Genomic DNA, 18,496 nt, shown 5'->3' with positions numbered 1-18,496 from the left:
TTTTTGGTTAATAAAAATATTTCAAGTCCCAAATTTAAACCTTTATTTATTGGGATTATCAAAGATTCTGTTATCAACAATATATGGACAATATACACTAGAAATCACCTTTTTCAAATAATTTTCTTGTAGTGGTCGCCTTTTGTTTAAAATATTGAGTCGTGTGACTTATTAAATGTTCTCCGAGTTCATTTTTGCAGCTTTATTTAGTAAATAATTCTATTTGTAAAATTTCGCATTTTTATTTTTAACTTCTTTACATTTTCAACTCGATTTCGAATATAATATATTTAAAGAAGATTTTGCGTTTTACTTATCACACGAATGCTAGAGAAAATTGCTTTTTATTTAATTTTTATTTTAAGCACTGTCACTTCTTATTCGTTAATTGCGTGTTGAATATTCCCAAAACGAGAGCAGCTATTACCAACTGCCTACGCGTCTGTCACGTAAATGTAATACCGAACTAGTTGACAGGGAATTTTCTAGCAGAACTTTAAAATTCATTAAAGCACCGAATCAATCAAACACCAACACCGGGCACTTTCTCACGTGTGTATGTATTTGTTTCTACACACACGCGGTCATTCATAAAATGGACGACGTGTCCTTAACGGTTTTGTGGTGAAAGGGAAAAGAAGAGTGAAAAATCTCTTCTCACGCTCATAATAAATGCACAAATCTGCTTAACGCACATAGCATCAAGAGTGTGTGTGTGTGTGCATAAGCGAATGTGCGACCCTTTAAGCCGCCGCTCCCGCACCCACATCCATACATACATGCACGTGTCTAAGCAATCAAGCTAGCCATACTGCAGCTGTTGGCTTGTGACTGAAATGCACGAGGTTTCGGTGGTCTCGTGCATTAGTATGAGTTAAGTAGCCTAATGTGGCGCTGTTGAAGACGCAAGTCCGTCGGAACATCAATTAAAGCCGGCTGAGCGTAACATATCACTTTAGCTCACAACCAAATATGCTAATACGCACACACACGCGCCAAATGGGGTCGCACATGCCATGACACTGTTTACTCCTAGTTTGGAGGTCGACTTATAAATTAATGATTTTTTAAAATTCTTCTCAAGTCCTTTTTTCTCTTTATTTTAGCTGAGTATGGCAGTAATACCGTTTTTTACTCCAGTCAAATCATCAAATGAACAAATCTTTAGTCAATCGAGTGTATTTCAGTTAAGTTTTTGAGCGGTCGATCTGAAATTTTACATACATATCTTCCTCAACACAAATCAAGACAGTTCCAGGATAAACTCGTGATATCTTCTTAATGGGGATAAGATAAGGACATTTTGTTGAACTTTGTTAGCTACCCGCGTATTTATTCATAGGCATTCGGCATAAGTATACAACACATACTTCTATATGCATATATAGCTATGTCGCAAGCGGTTGGCACACATTGACCCGCTGATATTGATATTGAATATTGAAAAGGTCATTAAAAATTCCATAAAATATCGACTTTCTCATCGGCCATTATATATACATACACAAATACTTACCAACCGACTCATGTGGCGAGTGTCTTCGTTTGTGCCAGAAGGCATGCGTGCTAGTCCCAAAATTCCCACAATTATCGGCCACATAGTACATACTTATAGTGAAGAGGCTCAGTTAACATTGATATTGGGTGTCACAACGATGGCGACGTTCATTGGGCCCGACACAACACATACATACATACTATTAATTTTCATTAATAGACTATTCAAAAGATGTTGTCTGTGAATGATTTAAAGTGAAGGAGAAGGGAAGGGACTTCAAATGGCGGTCAAGCGAAGACAAATCTAAAATGCAAATTATAATATTACTTTTAAGTAGCAAAATGTGACTGTCCAAACACTTGGCTGAAATGTCGAACGCCTTTCCGTCTAAATGGTGAGCGTCGAAGAACTCACACTCAACAGTAGGCTACATGTATAACTAAAAATATTAAAACAAATACATACATAAACAAGTAAGGAAGAGCTAATTTGCGGTATAACCGAAAGTTTCAGGACCTTGCAACTTGGAAAAACTAGGGTTACAGGCATGTAGATGTATATTTATTTTATCCATTTATAACTCTACATTGGCCAATATATTGAAGGCACCCGGAAATTGGAAAATTTGTATATTACATATATTGGGACTGACACACAGAAATAATATTGTCAGGAAAGATTTATCCCCGAATATCAATTATAAGTACACTACTATGAGCAAAAATAATAATAAGACTTTATTCATAATTTTAAAATTCTTGATTTATTCTTCAAACACTAGGTCGTCCCACTCAAAGTAATCCCCCTACACACTTGTGCCAACAGAAAACTGTGAACATAGCTTTGATTTTTGCGTTTTTTTTCTCGGCTTCGACCCATTCTTGCCACGATATTCGGCTGATGGATCGCCCGTTCCGGGCAAGACTTATCGCCAGCAATAACACGTTTTACTTTATCTTGTTAGTAGGAAAGCATTGGCTCACAGACGTTAATGCAACGTAATTTTCGTGATTTTGTAACCAATAGGGCTTTCACTTTTCTTATTCAAATAATATTTCAAAATGGTTTTCATTAATTCTTCCAATATTCCAACGATGCCAGTAAGATCTTTAATTAATAATCGTCGTTTCTTAAGAACCAATTCCTTTATTCTATTGTCCTTTTGATTATCAGATGATGTTGATGGCCGCCCTGGAGGCTGTTCGTAACCAACGCGTCTCGATCCTCTTTGAATAATTTGTTCCAATCTAAAACACTAGCTCTCGACAAATAATTAGTCTCTTCCAACATTCTGAATGTTTCGGCACCACAACCTTTAACCCGCACACAAAATTTAATGGAATTTCTTTGTTGAATAATTTTACTCATCCTTTTATTGTTGAAGGCACTTTAGTACTTCAGAAAGACGAAATAATGAATATTTTGATGTGAGATTTGGCACAGTCACTCAAATCAACCTAGAAATAAACGACGAGTTGAAGAAAAACCCTGATATTTGTCGCAATTCTAGAGAACGAATTTACGTATACAGGTATGATTGAGAGCTCTTAACAATCAAACTCTTAAGCCTGAGAAACAATGGGTAGATCGATTCAGCTCGTCACGCTGATCTTTTATATATATACTCTATAGGGTTAAAAATTACTTATAGGTCCACCGAAACTTAGGAAAAGAACTCATACAGCCTTCTTAGTTAAAATCTCTCTCTCTCTCTCGCTCTCTCTCTCTCTCTCAATTGCAAAACTTCTTCAGACTACTTTCTGAACCAAATCATTTGAAACTCATCCATTTCATGAGCATGAATCGGTTGTAAACAGAGTTTGAGGAAGTTTATGTGCCTGAAGTAAATAACTCTGTTACGAACGATATGGCGGGCGAATACACGTTAATCTTATTTACTCACCGCCGAACTGACGTGGCGCATTCTGATTGGTCGATCAAGCGAAACGAAAGCAATTAGCAAAACTGGTAGCAATCAGCAAACAGAGCGGAGTGGTTGAAGGAAGGTGCTTTCCAAAGTAAACAAGGACTTTTTGAATCTGGCGCCCCCTTGTGTCGCCATCTATATGTCGGTGCGTTGGAATCTGCTATCTTTATTGATTGTCCAGTGAGAATTTATCACATTTCATTGATTGGAAGTGAAGTTATTGCGTTTTAAGTGTCAGTATGTTTGTGTTATTGGTGCGAAAATGAGCTTCGAACAAAGAGCCAACATTGGACTTTGTTTTAAAATTGATAAAACTTTGACCGAAACATTTCAATTGATGAAACAAGTTTATGGCGATGATTGCCTATTGCCGTAGCAGAATGCACGAGTGGTTTCAACGTTTTCAAAGTGGTTGTGAGGATATTAATGACGATCAACATGTGGACCAAACAAAATCCATGATCACCGGATATTTCATCGAAACGGTGTGTGCATTCATCAAAAATCGGCCGAAATCATCATTGAAATTCATGGAAATGGAATTAAACATCTCCAAAACATCGATTTATCGCATTTTGGGCGAACATTTGGGCTTAAGAAAGGTGTGTGCGCGGTTTTGTAAAAGTTGGCGTTTGTTGCACGATAATGCGCCGCCCCATCGATAGACACTTGTAACCGATTATTTGACCAAAACTCACATTTTAGCCAATAACCACTCCTCGTATTCACCTGATATAGGACCGTGCCACTTCAACTTTTCGAAAAAATTCTTCTGAGAAATTTTTGAACTTTTTCTAACAACAGCACTCTTTTCAACAGCTGTTTATGTATGTTTTTGTTTTTTAAGAAGGGTAATCGTTAATTTTTCGCATGCTAAAAGCTGAGCTGACCTTTCTTTTCGGTGCCAAAAATATCAAGATATGTCCAATTCTTTACAGTTGGAATAGTCTGATCGGAGAGTATCCAGTGGGCAATATTCTACGCTAGGATTCGTAACGTAGCAGTTTTGACCTTTTAAAGGCAATTCTAAAGCCTATTAACTTATCCATATCGTGTTCTCGCTTCTTTTTCCAGATTCATCACAGATTTGATAAGCCAAGTCCTAAAGAAAAAGAAGAGTTTAGAGAGAGAGCAGTATGACAATAAAATTTAAGCAAATTGCCTCATATTAACTATCGATATTCCTACAAAAAGTCTTCACGAAATTCGTTATGGAATAATGTTCAAGACAGCGGTACAAGCGTACGTATAGTACATAATACTGTGTTTCTACTGTTTTCCATAATTTTTTGCTAATAGCTTATTTTATATACTGCCACTGTAACTGTTGTTTCATCGAACCGCATCGAATTCGTAGACGCTTAGGCGCTCATGAAATATTCTTTAAGAAAAAGTTCGTGGCAGAATTCAATCAAATTTTTCTCATAAACTTACACATTTCGACCAAACGTTCTTATCAGAGCCCAAGCAATAAGAGAAATAAATTGCCAGTGCTAAAAAAACCAAAATAAGCAAATGAATATTCTGTCTTATGGTTGTTTTTAAAATCTTGATTGCCTGTTCTCAAGCAGAAAATCTCCATTTAATCTGTAAATCAAAGAGAAAAACATCTAAAACTGCAGTTATTTGATTGAGGTAATGTAAAGCGCTTGTGCCGCAAGTACCACGAAGCGAGAAGAGTCAAAATACGGATAATCGCAGCCAGATGTCGAGTGAAAACGAGCGAAGTAATTCAAAGAATTTTGATTTGTCTCGCAAAGGCGGCGCAGCAAAAGTTGGCCACTTTGAGTTTTACTCTCATTCACTTCTATACAAACATACATACATACTTACAGATTTGTTTGTTTGCTTGTTTGTTTGTATACACTTCTGTAGCAAAGTGTTAGGAACAGATTTACAATGCAAATAACAGCCGTCCCTCATCTTCGTTGGAACGCATTTGCAGCTCTCAAAAGATGAGTTAAAAGCAAAGGTTAAGAAATATTTCATCAAAGGCTCATGGATTGTGCACGAAATAGCAGCACCTATATATAGGTATGTAATTGTATCTGTCCGCAGGCAAATAAAGATTTATGAGTGAATGCACAGATTTGCTACCGGACACCAGCCAGACCGGAAGCGCCCTTAACGCCTGATAATGCTCAGGTGCAGGCACCGTTACTCGTATACAAAAGCATATAAGTATAAATGTGTGGTTTTGCAGATGTCTGACCATAAGGGCTTAGACTTTAAACAAATAAGGTTACTTTGAAAACGATAAATTTGTTTGTTTTTATACTCTTGCAACATGTTGCAACGGAGTATAATAGTTTTGTCCACCTAACGGCTGTACGTATCACTTAAAACTAAGCGACATAGATAGATAGGGTTATATACATATAAATGATCCCGATGAGAAGAAAAGTTGAAATGCGGGGATGTCTCTCTGTTCATGCGTCCGTCCGTGAAAGCTGTAACTTGAGTAAAAAATTATATATCATGATAGACCTTGATACACATGTTCCTTGGCAAAAAAGTAAGTCGAAGCTCGTAGATGGGCGTAATCGATCCACTGTCACGTCCACCAAACGATATTAAAAGAAAACCTACAAAGTGCCATAATTAAGCACTTAAATATGATATATTCCTTTTCTTTATTAGCATAGAAGTAAAAAAACGTATTGTTATTTTTATAAAAAAATATTTTCTTGGAGCTATGCTCCGTTATTGAAATTCGCTGAAGAACTAAAATTGACATTAATTATACTTAATGAAGCTGCTGACACTGCGCTTCCCACAGGTTGCCACTACACGTGTCGCACTCTCAGCGATTTAGTGGTGTTATATTATATTACTTTGTATCATATGATATTAATGCATCATATGATACTTTTTGAATGTATGGGGTGCTAACTTAGATATGGCTTACGCGGTTATAGCCAAGCCGCGGAGATTCGAAATGTGGCCAGGTCCTTCCCCACCTGGTATTTCCAACGAATTGGAGGTCTTAATCTTCCTCTTCATGCGTTTAGTTAACCTAGCCAGGTATCTGTTAATTCGCTGTTAGCCGTTGCCAATGCGGGACGACAGACTTCTAGATTTTGGTCCTTGTTCGTCCAGAGAGGACTTTACTTTTCAATTGCCTACTCAGTCCAAAGTAGCATCTGTTTGCAAGTGTTATTCTGCATTGTATTTCTGATCTATTGTTGGTGTTAATGCTGGTTCCAAGATAGACGAAATTATCTATGACGTCGTAGTTATGGCTGAGAACAGTGACGTGGGCGCCTAGCCGCGAGTGCGACGAGTATTTGTTTAATGAAGGGAGATATTTTGTCTTGCCCTCGTTTACTACCAGATCTATTTGCTTCGCTTCATTATCTATTCTGGAGAAAGAAGAGCCAACGACGCTTTTATTGATGCCAATGATACCAATCTCATCATCATTATTTTCTACAATAGTAGATTGAAGAAGCTGCACGAAAGGGAGTCGCTTTGTCCGAATCCTTTTTTGGTGTCGAACGGCTTAGAGAAGTCCTTCCAGATCCTTACGGAGCTTTTGGTATTGCTCAACGTAATTTTTCACAACCGTGTTAGTTTTGCGGGAATACTAAATTCAAACAACGTGGCATAAAGTCAGCTTATTTTCCTGCTGTCCAAAGCAGCTTTGAAATCGACGATCCTCTTTTCACGGGTCTTTTCCAACGTCATCGATTGGAGCATCGGGTTCACCATCTCCTGGTGTTATACTTTCACTGACATTCATCGGGTTGGAGAAGTGTTCCCTTCATAATTTTAGTATGCTCTGGGCATCAGGCACTGGATCACTTCGAAGGGTTCTACAAGAGTGGTTGTATAAAATGGGTTGGAGTGTAAAATTCAAAAAGATTACTTAATTTGCTAGAAAATTCCTATAATTGGAAAAAACATTTATGTGCAAAATAAAGTCGAACATTTCCATACTTCAAAGCCAACAAAAAGGTTTTAAATTCTAAATGTGGCGTTTAAGCAGTTATTCGGGGGTTGTCTTCAAAGTAACACGCCCTTCACTTCATTACTGGAATGTTTCTATTCCATGTTTTCTATAATCTATTTCTGATTGAATGGTCAAAATAATTGGTTTGAAAATCTATGATAAATTGATCTAAGCCCTACGGGAGACACCGTTCCGTCTCGGGCCCAATTGGACCAGTTGAGACGGAAATAATTCAAATTTCTTTCAGATATTCAGATAGATAACCCTGCCACCATAACTACAACAACAAACACTTCAACAACAAAAATAACACGGTTCAACAGACTATTGAGTCTATGAAATCGGCACGGTTGGTCAAAATTTATCGAAGTAATATTCTGCTAAATATTTGAGAAGCGTTATATGACAGTACAACAACAACTATGTAAAGACATTTTAGACTATTCCCCCGTACGGTGTCCTAGTACCTAATTTATTAGTTTTTATACAAAGCTTCTTAAAATACGTTTCCCTCACACTAAAAGAGCTTGACAGCAGTAATAATACTAATAGCAACAGCAAACACACAGCATCGTCATACTTAAAGCAAGCCAACAATAGCTCACACCTAGTTTCTGAACTTTGCTGCACCCTGTGCTGCTGTCAAGCTGATTATTTGAATTGGCCATAATCTCTTAGTGTCCGTCATGCCAGCACACTCGCGTGTCATTGTGTTAATTTACGGCTGCCGGAAGGGCATGCTCTATATACAGACTTGCATACATGCATAATCTATTTTTAGTACCGCTATGTCTCTTCGGCATTGTGCTACTACTATCACAGGAATTGTTGTTCAATATAGCCTCAAGTTGCCATAAAAGTGGGTGTGTACATGTGGTACGTACTACTAACAGTAGTAGTAGTTGTTGTTGTATTACCACCARCATACTGTGCCCTTAGTGTCACACCGCTACTTCCTTGAAGTTTATTTTCTTCCCTTGGCTTTGTAATTTGCGCTTCCTTTCGTTCTTATCCAGCCAACTACTCCTTAAGCCAGTAGCCGTCTTCACATCCGTGTCCTTTTCTTCGTTCGCTTCATGTGATAGCGTGGTTTTCTTATCTATGCTATCTGTGCTGTGGCTTAAGTTGTTGTACGTACGCAAGAAATGCTGTGTGATAACATAAATAGTAACGGTAGCTTAAAATGCTCATTGCTTTGTGCACGTCCGGCCGGCTGTGCGGTCGTTTTGCTGCTGCTTCCTTGCTTTTATTATTCTTGGCTTGTTGGCTACAAGTCAGGCCATTTAAGCAAATGGAATTCGAAAACATTTTAAAGAGCGTGAAAGTGTTGAGCATGCTCAGTAGCTGTGGTGCTCAGAGCGGATGTCAAGTGGCTTGGCATTGGAAATGTACGATGTTGCCATATTTTAATATGGGAATATTTCAAATAATCAATTTAGTAAACTAACAACTTTTTTAAGACAAAAAGTTGATAAAACAATAAAAAACACCGAACATCGCCTGCACCAAAGCTATAATATCCTTCACTGGAATATATAATATTAGGTGGTAAAAAAAGTCTTGCGGTATTTTCGCTAGTTGGCGCTAAGAGCGCGTTGTTCTAGTTTTATTCGTCGCATCGGGTCATGCTCTACCTTTTTGGAGAGCTCATTTCACGCGCTAACACGTGTTTGATTGATTGCCATTTCTTTTAAGTCGTTCGTGAGTTATAGCGTCGCAAACATGGAGCAAAATACACAGAAAATACGGCATATTTAACAGTACTACTACGATAAAGGCAAAAATGCATCTCAAGCCGTCAATAAAATTTGTGCAGTTTATGGACCCGATACAGTTTCCATTTCCACCGTACAATGATGGTTTCAACGTTTTCGTTCTGGTCTAGAGGTGGTCGAAGATGCGCCACGCTCCGGAAGGCCTGTTGTCGAAAATTGCGATAAAATCGCTGAATTGGTCGAAAGAAACCGGCATAGTAGCAGCCGTAGCATCGGTCAAGAGCTGGGCATGCGTCATAAAAAAAAATTTTATGAACAATTAAAAATTCAATAAAAATGCCGCAAGACTTTTTTGACAACCTAATATCTTGTCAAATAAAAGAGTTTCCCCATACAAGGACTTGAGTTTGATCGGTCAGTTTGTATAGCAACTATATGCAGTTCCGACAAATAAGCAGTTTCTTGATCATAATTTGAAGGTGATATCTCAAAAAAACGGAGGGACTGGTTATATGTGATAGGATTTCCGACGAATCCTTCTTGGTATTACAGACATACAGTTCAAGGTATAAAATGTTTCGAAATTGTCTAAAAAGTGACATAATATTTTTATGTTTTTCTAGCTGTGTGGTCGAATCACACTACATGGTTAACTTTAGTAATTTCCAGTAATATTTCAAAGTGTCACTCTTTGTAAATACAACTTTTCTCTCACAGCTTATAACTCCTCCTAAAGCCATATTTAGGCGATACTGATCTATTCCATGCGGAACGGAACTGCAGAATAAATAACAATTTTAGCAAAGCTAATATGACTCATCTTTCAGCATGTAGCTCGTAACATATAAGAGGACAACCTTTAAAGCAAAATATCGGCACGGTCTTTTAGGTTATAGTAGATTCTTAATTTGAGGAAACTTTTTACAATTTGACCAACGAGTCGCAGTGTTTAACACTTATACTCGCAATGAGACCTCCTCTTTTATGTTTAAATTTGTGATTGTATTAGATTGCGGGGAATATTGGTGGAGAATCCACCCACTTACTTAAGATTCTGCGTTAACTTCTAAACAGAGTTGTCTACTCTTAACTGAACAGAGAATCCTCTGTTTCGTAGCACAGTCTACTTAAAAGAAGTTGTCATCTACTCTGTTAAGAGAGCGACGATCTCAGTGTTAATTTCACTTTCACAACTTTAGTGAAAAAAATCTTTAATGAAAGGAATTTAATAAAATGGCTTTATTTGAAATAATGTGATCAAGTTATACCATAGATCTTCTTCAGATTTTTGTAGGACTGATATTATTTTAGATATGAAAATATTAGGTGCGCAACTAAGTTCCCGCTGTATGGCAATAGATGGCTCCAGCAGTTAGAGGTGATCGATTTTTTATATCCAATGTGGGATAAACCTAACTGTGCGGTTATGTTTCAACGTCGTCGCCTCGTCCGAATACAAGTTTTTATGCTGCGAAAGTTATGCTGCGTATTTCACGGGACCAGGCCGACGTTGTTTATTAAGAGCTGCTGAGACCACTACTTCAATTGATGCGATTCAGCCGAGCACTACGTGAAAAACGGCTTCAACACCGGGAGAGGCACGAAAAAGTCGTTCTGCTGCCTAACAACGTTTGACCTCACGTAGCCAAACCTCGTAAAATCTACGTGGAAGCGCTTGCATAGGAAGTCCTGCTCACGCACCATGTTTGCCAGATATTGAAATTGTTATTTGTTTTTAACTCGATGGCASATARTAKGGCTCAGAAGCAGTTCCACTTACAAGACGACATCGAAAAATGACTTTATTTTTGGATAGAATCACAGGATAAACAGCTTTATTGTAATGGTATCCGATTTTTACCAGAAATTTGTGAAACAGTTGCAACTAGCGACTTCGAAAAACTCATTTGTAATCAGTTTCTTACAATAAAATTGCATTTTCATTAAAAAAAAGAACAGCAAGATCTTAGTTGCACCAATATACATGCATATAAGTCTAATAAAACTCAATTATAAGTATACCAAACATAAATTACAACAATGTGGCAGCATCAATTTCCACAACAAGCACTCCGGCTCTCACATTGCCAGCAAAGCTCTCTTATTGAATTCCAATCCATTGTTGGTACAAATGTACTCTCGCAGACACTTGGCTCGAACGCACCATTTTGGGTGTTGCTCCACGCAGCGCTGTGCTCTGGGTTCCCCAAGTGTCCGGGCGTCCTAACGGCAGAGGCAGCAACAGCAGCAGCCGCCGACTCCTAATATATTCACAACGCTCAGCTGTTTCTACATGCCAGCCTGTGAGCTGGCGTCGGCAGCAGCAGCAGTTGCGCTACGCTGCGCAGAGCTACGCCTGTCGTTGGTGCTCCCRCAACACAAAAGCGAGACYAGAAATACCATTGGAACACAGTTAAAAATGGTCCATCGTGGAGACAGCATCCCGGGCAATTGGCAAAGCGGAATACTGCTGTTACCAACACCGTTTGTGTGGACCTCTGCACTGAAATTCAAATTGAAACTGAAACTGCTGCCTTCGAATTGGATGCAAGCAGCACAGTTTTCGGTGGAAGCTGCTCGAAGTGCTCGATTCGCTCAAGYTGAARTGCATTTTCAGTGAACGCCGCAGCGGCAAACGGAGTTAAATCGACTGTGACGAAGTGAAGTGGAGTGCCAGTGAAAGGGTTAAGCGCGAAGTGCGCTAAACGGAAGTGAAGTTCAAAGAAAGTTGCACAAAATCGTCGGGTGTTCCAGTGCGAAGTGGTGAAGTGGTGAAGTGAACGAAAGAGTTTTGAATTTAAAAAGGAAGTGAGCAGAAAGTACGAAATCTCGCGAAAACTTAAATAAAACGGAATGTGTCAAGCAAAAAGTAAACAAATTGAAGCATAAAAGGTGATTACTATACATATATATATATTGTGTGTATTATATATTGAATAGCCTTCCTCCCAGTATTCAAAAGAAAACAGTTACATAATAATAAAAGTAGAAAAATCGCGTGCGCTGCTTGGTTGTGTTGTTGGCATTTGTACTCCTGTTGGTGTATTTACTGCTTTTGGTATATGTTTTGCTGTTGTTGTTGTTGTTCATGTTACACGTGTAATGGCAACGCAGTGCGCAGGCATAAGTGCGGGTTGAGCTCCGTTGGCCGTGTTGTGGCATTTTAATTACGGGCCAAATTACATAAAAAGAAAAAACAACAACAAAAACACAACAAGAACAACATGATCAACAAGCCAAGTCCAGCATGGTAATAAAAAATCGGTGAAACACACGCCGCGAACACTCAAATCTCTAGGTTGCTCATTGAATACTTAGCTTCGCCTGGATTATGCATCACAACACGAAGCACGAAAAAGGTTAACGAGCTTTTGATTCTGTAATGAGCTGAACAGAAAAGCCGCCAATACATCTTGTATCTAGCAAAGCTTTTTTACAAAAAATAACAAAAGTCCGAGCAACCTTATTTCTGGCATAAAAAGGAATAAGCAAAAAACGAATAATTTGCCAGCGAATAAAAAATATATCAACAGTTATTTTGTATGGTAAATCTGTTGCAAAGCTATAAGTAGTTGGATAGCGTGGTGACAATGCACAATGCATACACTAGTGGAAAAATACCAGAAGTCCTCTCATTCTATTWKGTTCTCTCGGCACCACMMTGTGCTTCTGACGAAGTTCATCAATAAAAACAATTTTGCAACTTCCGAGACATCGTCCAGAAACCCTCGACCAATAGTTGTACTCCTACTAGGGTTCCTATATAATTCCTTTTTAATTTTAATAGACGGCATGTGCGAACCATGTTCCATTCATGCCATGCTAATTGTGCAGGGTTAGGTCACATATATCTATAAGATGTTTATAGATTAAATATCTGCAAGTACTCAAATGCAYGTAAGTTCCCTCGTTCCCAGTGTCTAATTGTATGGTGGCAAGAGGATGGAGTCACATGTAGAAGGTCACGTAAGTGAGGAAAGTTCTCTGATAGCCAACCACCTGGGAGTGACCAGAAACAACCCTTTTACATATGGCCCAAGCAGCTCACGACTTCCGTTCTTAGACCAAATATCCTCTGGGTAGCCAAAAAAAAATCCGTTTGAAGGCGAGCTAATGTAAAAAGGCGAAGCATGCGCTGGGTTTGGGGTCATCGACGTAAAATACACCCTCAATGAAAGGAAGAAAACAGCCATGCTTACAACAACTCGGCTATAACCGCGTAAGCGGTGTCTACTCCAATAAAGAAAAAAAAGAAGAATTGTTTGGTTTTGCCTGCCTTGGCTTCCTAGTTAACTAGGCCCGGAACCCATTCTAGTTTCATCGCGAAAAACCATATTAGATTTATTAAGTGAACAATATGTTATTTCACTATTTTCGATGGCTTCATTGATCTCAAARTGATTCCAATTTTGCATGAGAGRCACCACTTCYRACTARATGGATTAKACCCATGCGTATAAGTACTTATTTMTCTGTCTCCGYCCACCTCACATCTATCCTACTATTCTCTGGAAGGATTTCGAAATAAAAATGGTATTGAGTAGAAACAGGTACTTGCAAAGTATCTTAGTTTGCTCCTTGTTACAGCGGATTCATAGTGAGAATTCCCTCAGTCTAAGAGCTAACATTGGCTCGCTGCCATTTGCTTACTGAAGAGCACTGTGTAACAAAAAACTRGAGCATCAATGATAAGTGCTCATGTGGGTAAATTTGGCAGCTCGCTTGTTGAGCTAAAAGAGTTTAGAGTATCGTGTGAAAGTGATGGATCTATGGGGCTGTCTCGCTGTTTCTTTCATCACGAGTTGCATGGTTGGACTTATACATAACACATATTTTTACCAAAAGAAGTTGCTGGGCATTATAAAATAGGGATATCTAAAACATTTAGAACTTTTGTGATCTTCCCACTTAATAGCATTAGTTGTTTGCAATACAATAATTGAATACCGAATTAAACTTTAGAACTTTGTTTATTTTCACAAAAAAGTCAAGTAAAAAAACGGGGTTAGTTTTCGACATTTTCGGTATTGCTAGTTTTTATTCCGCGTTTGTATTCTTTAATAGAAAACATGTATTTTARGTTGACAATATGAGTCATTCTTTATCGCCAGTGGTAATATATAGCGGAACCAATACTTTGCAAAAGTGCTTGGTTGAATCACGTGCTCTTTATTCTTTGATCTCAGTTGTGTGGAATTCATTTACGGCTTTCTGTACAAAAAACCACTGGCCTTTAATATAAGTAATGTGCCTCATCGCCTTCAAGGAGAGATTATATAACTAACGAGTGACTTATTCCCTTTTTATGGCACTGCACATAAATCTATTTTAGAGTAAACTGGTTCACCTTTCCTACTTTATACTAAATCGACACCCAAATATAACTGTGAAGATTTGTAACGGTGAATGTTCTCATTCTGGCGGTCTAAATATTTAYTGACAAGCTCAGAGCGTGCTTCATTTATAAAACCTTAAACAGACAGARGTCTTTCTTTACCGGAGACTCAAGACCTTACCTTAACTTAATTTTACACTGATCTACAAATCATCTGCCTTAAGAAATATGTATTAAACTTCCCACCAACGAAACTCTGAACTATATCACATGGTGCTTGTAACCTTACAAAAGCAATCGAGATTGATATAGAGCTAAATATTATACAACAAATTGATTATTATTATATATCAAATGATAAATTGTATATTCCACTGTGGATGCATTAAGTTGAATAAGAATTGAGATGTTAAGGGTATAGCACTAAATCCATACCCTCAAAGTGCCCTTAATCGATTAATTATATGGACTTAGATCTAAGCCACAAATTCAATACAAAAAAATTGGTAGAATGGACCACTTTACTACATTTTACGTCGCTAGATTTTAACGTAACATAAGTAACATTGGTACGTAATACGTAATACGTAAACGGAATCTTTGAATTACAGTTTAAAAAAGAGTGAAATCGTGATAACCACTCTCGGATGAAATACTTTTAAATTTCCCTTGRTCGCTTCAATTTTTAGCACATAAATCTAGCATCCATGGCGATATCGGAAAAATGCCATTAACATCTCAGTTCTCATTACCACGGCGGACCTAAACGTTTCAAGTCCTCWGATACCGAATGTGAGACCGTCGCGTTAGAATGTGTTTGTCTGAATTTACACCTAAAATATCGGTATTGGTCTGCAAGGCATCTTAATTCAGATTACAATGTWGTCTATCATAAAAAGTGGTTAAAATTGCTCAGTATTTGCCATAGCCCTATTTTAAATAGTTTTTAACTTTCGGTTGGTATATATATATCGGTCAATATTCCTCTCTTAATGAAATACAGAAAGCGTCATTTTCTAATAATAGTCTGTCTACGCCTTGAAAATAGGTAAAATTGCGCAAATAGTTTTCTAAGCCCACATGTACCAAATATAAGGCTTTCCAAAGACTTTAGACTTCCCATTGCAAAATGGGAAAGAGCGAGGCCATAGACACTGTTTCCAGCTTAGGTTGATGAGTATTATCTTTGCCATATGTACAAATAATAGAGGTCTCAATTTAAAACCGTAAGAGGTGCTCCAAATTTGTAAACATTGCTGGGGAGTGATTGATTAAAACTCGTTGACTTGCARTATTTTATTGAGCCGGTTCAGCAGTGTATCAGCCATCTCTCCATTGTATTAGACCACTCGCTCATTTGTATAACCTAAATACGATATTTTAAGATCGTCACGATGTTGGTAACACCCGAAAAGAAGCGTCGGGAAAGTTTTGAAGATATCTAGTTCCAATTCGGAGAGAAAAAAGTCGAGAAAAAAACCAATTATACGGTTTGGATCAAATCACTCTAGCATATAGTTGCCATATAAAGTGATCTATAAAAAAACTATATGAACATTTTTTAATGGGTATTATAGCTTCGGTGCAAATGAGGTTAACGTTTTTCTTTTGTTTTTGTTTTTTGTTTTTTCTTTTATATACGCCTTAACCTATTTGCACATTCAAAAAGTGGTGTCGGACCCAAACACAAATTATAGCGAACTTTAAGTGTAATCCCATAAAAAATCGAAACCAATGACTAAGTTCCTAGCTGTCGGAAATCCCATCGATTAAGTGCTAATGAATTTATATCTACTTTTTATCTACTTCTTTCTTAAAAACAAAGTATTATTTACATAAATGGAAGGCGCATTAGCATTGTTACAATGCCATTATGTTGATGGCTTTGAAATCATTACACACACTCTTCCATTAAAGATTACTTGCGTACCTATGACAGCCCATCGCTAAGTCATGCCACWACCTCTCCTGCGCACAGTTAGTTTTGTCATAGCGGTTTTTAAATACCTACATAGTAGTAGTACCAATAGTAGCATAAGACACAACATGTTGCTAATGTTGTTGTTATTGTTATTGTTCGTCATTAAAAGGCAACAAACAACAAATTGTCGCGCGTCAAGTCAAACATCGTGTGCGAAGAAGGTTGCTGTATGCAAGCGGTGTGTATATGTATGTGTGTGGTATGGTGTTTRTTTTAACAAGTGCTTGCGTGTGTGTGTTTGCACTCATCTGCTTTCAACCGCACATTTGACACACATAGACAGCCATTTCTCCGAATTGTCACTGCTGCAGCGCATCAGCMTGTGGCAAAATGTTGTTGTTGTTGTCATTTACAGCTGTAACATTAAATGCCCTAACGCCGAATATATTCGCAGTCAGCAGTAAGAACAAGAATAAGAGCACCAACACAACTGCAGGAAGCAGCAAAGCAATCAACAGTAGCGCCTTCGTCAACGCCAAGGCGTGAATGGGACACGTCACGCGGCCCCCATGCTCCTCCTCAAGCGCAACCGAAAGCCGCCAGTGTTTGTTGTCGTCCTACGCGCTGTTGTAGTAGAGGAGTGGAGGAAAGGGGTATGGTTGCGGCTGCTGCGTTAACAAACAGTGTCATGTCGGCAAACGAGACGCTRTCGCGAGYGGGTGGCAGGGGTTGGTGTCGAGCGCTACGCCCTGAATATGGCCGACGATGATAGTGACGATTATTGTCCGCCGCAACTGTTGTCACATTAAACGCAGCTCGTCAAGTCTGCCGAGCACGTTGGTGAACGCCTCGTCAATTCAGCGCGTTGTAGCACTCAGCTCTCTTAGAGCTATTTTTTTTTTTCCAGTTCTTTTACTTTGGCTTTTTTCGCTGTTGCTGCTCAGCCCTGCTTTTAAAATGTCATTTGGCGCTGGCGCATGCCGTTCGTGCTGGCACAGAGTGCCGCATTTTCAGACGYTTTCAAACTCTGCTTCAATGCGCCGGCACATGTGCTCGCACAAACAATGGCTGCGCAACGCCCAGYAACAACAACGAAAACTGTATTTTAATTGTGCCAGCTTGCAGTGTGTACGCGTTTGACTGCTATGTTGGTAAATAGAACGCGTGGCTGCTTAATCCCTGACAAATAACGCGCTTAATTGATGATGTCCGTTTGAAGGCTCACCGACCACTCTACAGCCTTCAGAAGTGGCAATTATTGGTAAATGTTTTGCRACCCATTGTACTTTTCTTTCATTTCACAGCGAAACATATATGTATAACATTGCTAAAAATTACTATTTTATTCACTGGAAGTTGCTTCTGAATGTTACGTATGCGCCATGTCGGACACATAATAAGGGAATTTATTTTTATATTTTTTAGTTAAAATTTGTGCATGAACGATTTTTTTAGACAAAATCTCTTTAGCAGACGACAAAAGGAAAAGCCACTAAATTTTATTTATTCATTTATTTTACAGTGCTTATAAGCAAGAAATCTCGTGAAAAGGCTTGAGTACGATACTTTAGAAATATTTATGTATTTCATAGTATCTCCAACCGCCTTCGGGGTGTAACAAACTTCGTAGCAAGCCTAATATAGTCTGATCGGTGCATAAAAAAAACAATAAAATCGTAAAAAAGATTTTACGAATCAAAAATAAACGAGTCCTCCGAAATTTCGTGATTATCAGGCGAAATTTAAATATCTGTACTTTTACTGGCATCTTACCGTGAACCTGAAAAAGTATTTTTTGTCTTAAAAATTTAAAAAAAAATTATTTAACATCCATTATAACTGCCAATTCATTGCCTCTGCWTAATATTAACACTCACTGCAGCTAATAAGTTTTTCTGCGTAGTRTTTTCAAGGCTTCCTTGCTAAATTTCTTAATATTCATATCCTGGAAGCGACGCAAGATTGATGAATAACGTTCTCTCTTAATATGTACAAGGTGTAATTTTCATTTTAAAAGAGCAGGCACTGATTTGAGTTTCAGCGCGAAATAATTGTGATGAACTCATGTTAAACTCTGACTTAATATTGAAGCGTTCTAAWAATATATGAAGTTGTTCTGTTCTTTCTTTTTATAGTTGGAGGAAGCAT

The 18,496-nt window shown here is 38.1% G+C and overlaps 1 protein-coding gene across 1 annotated transcript in view; it reads right to left on the bottom strand.

Moving 5' to 3' along the window:
• LOC108969471 (odorant receptor coreceptor) overlaps positions 1-177 on the bottom strand; it is a 16,251-nt gene extending 16,074 nt beyond the window's left edge. The window contains exon 1 of the mRNA XM_018934215.1: positions 109-177. The gene's annotated coding sequence lies outside the window, so the exon portion shown is untranslated. The remainder of the gene's footprint in view (positions 1-108) is intronic.
• Between the last annotated feature and the right edge of the window lie 18,319 nt (positions 178-18,496).

Source organism: Bactrocera latifrons, unplaced genomic scaffold (assembly GCF_001853355.1).
Source record: "Bactrocera latifrons isolate USDA-ARS-PBARC rearing strain unplaced genomic scaffold, ASM185335v1 scaffold_253, whole genome shotgun sequence".
Lineage (NCBI taxonomy): Eukaryota > Metazoa > Arthropoda > Insecta > Diptera > Tephritidae > Bactrocera > Bactrocera latifrons.
The sequence above is the reverse complement of the archived record's forward strand: the minus strand, read 5'-3'. Positions and strand labels throughout refer to the sequence as shown.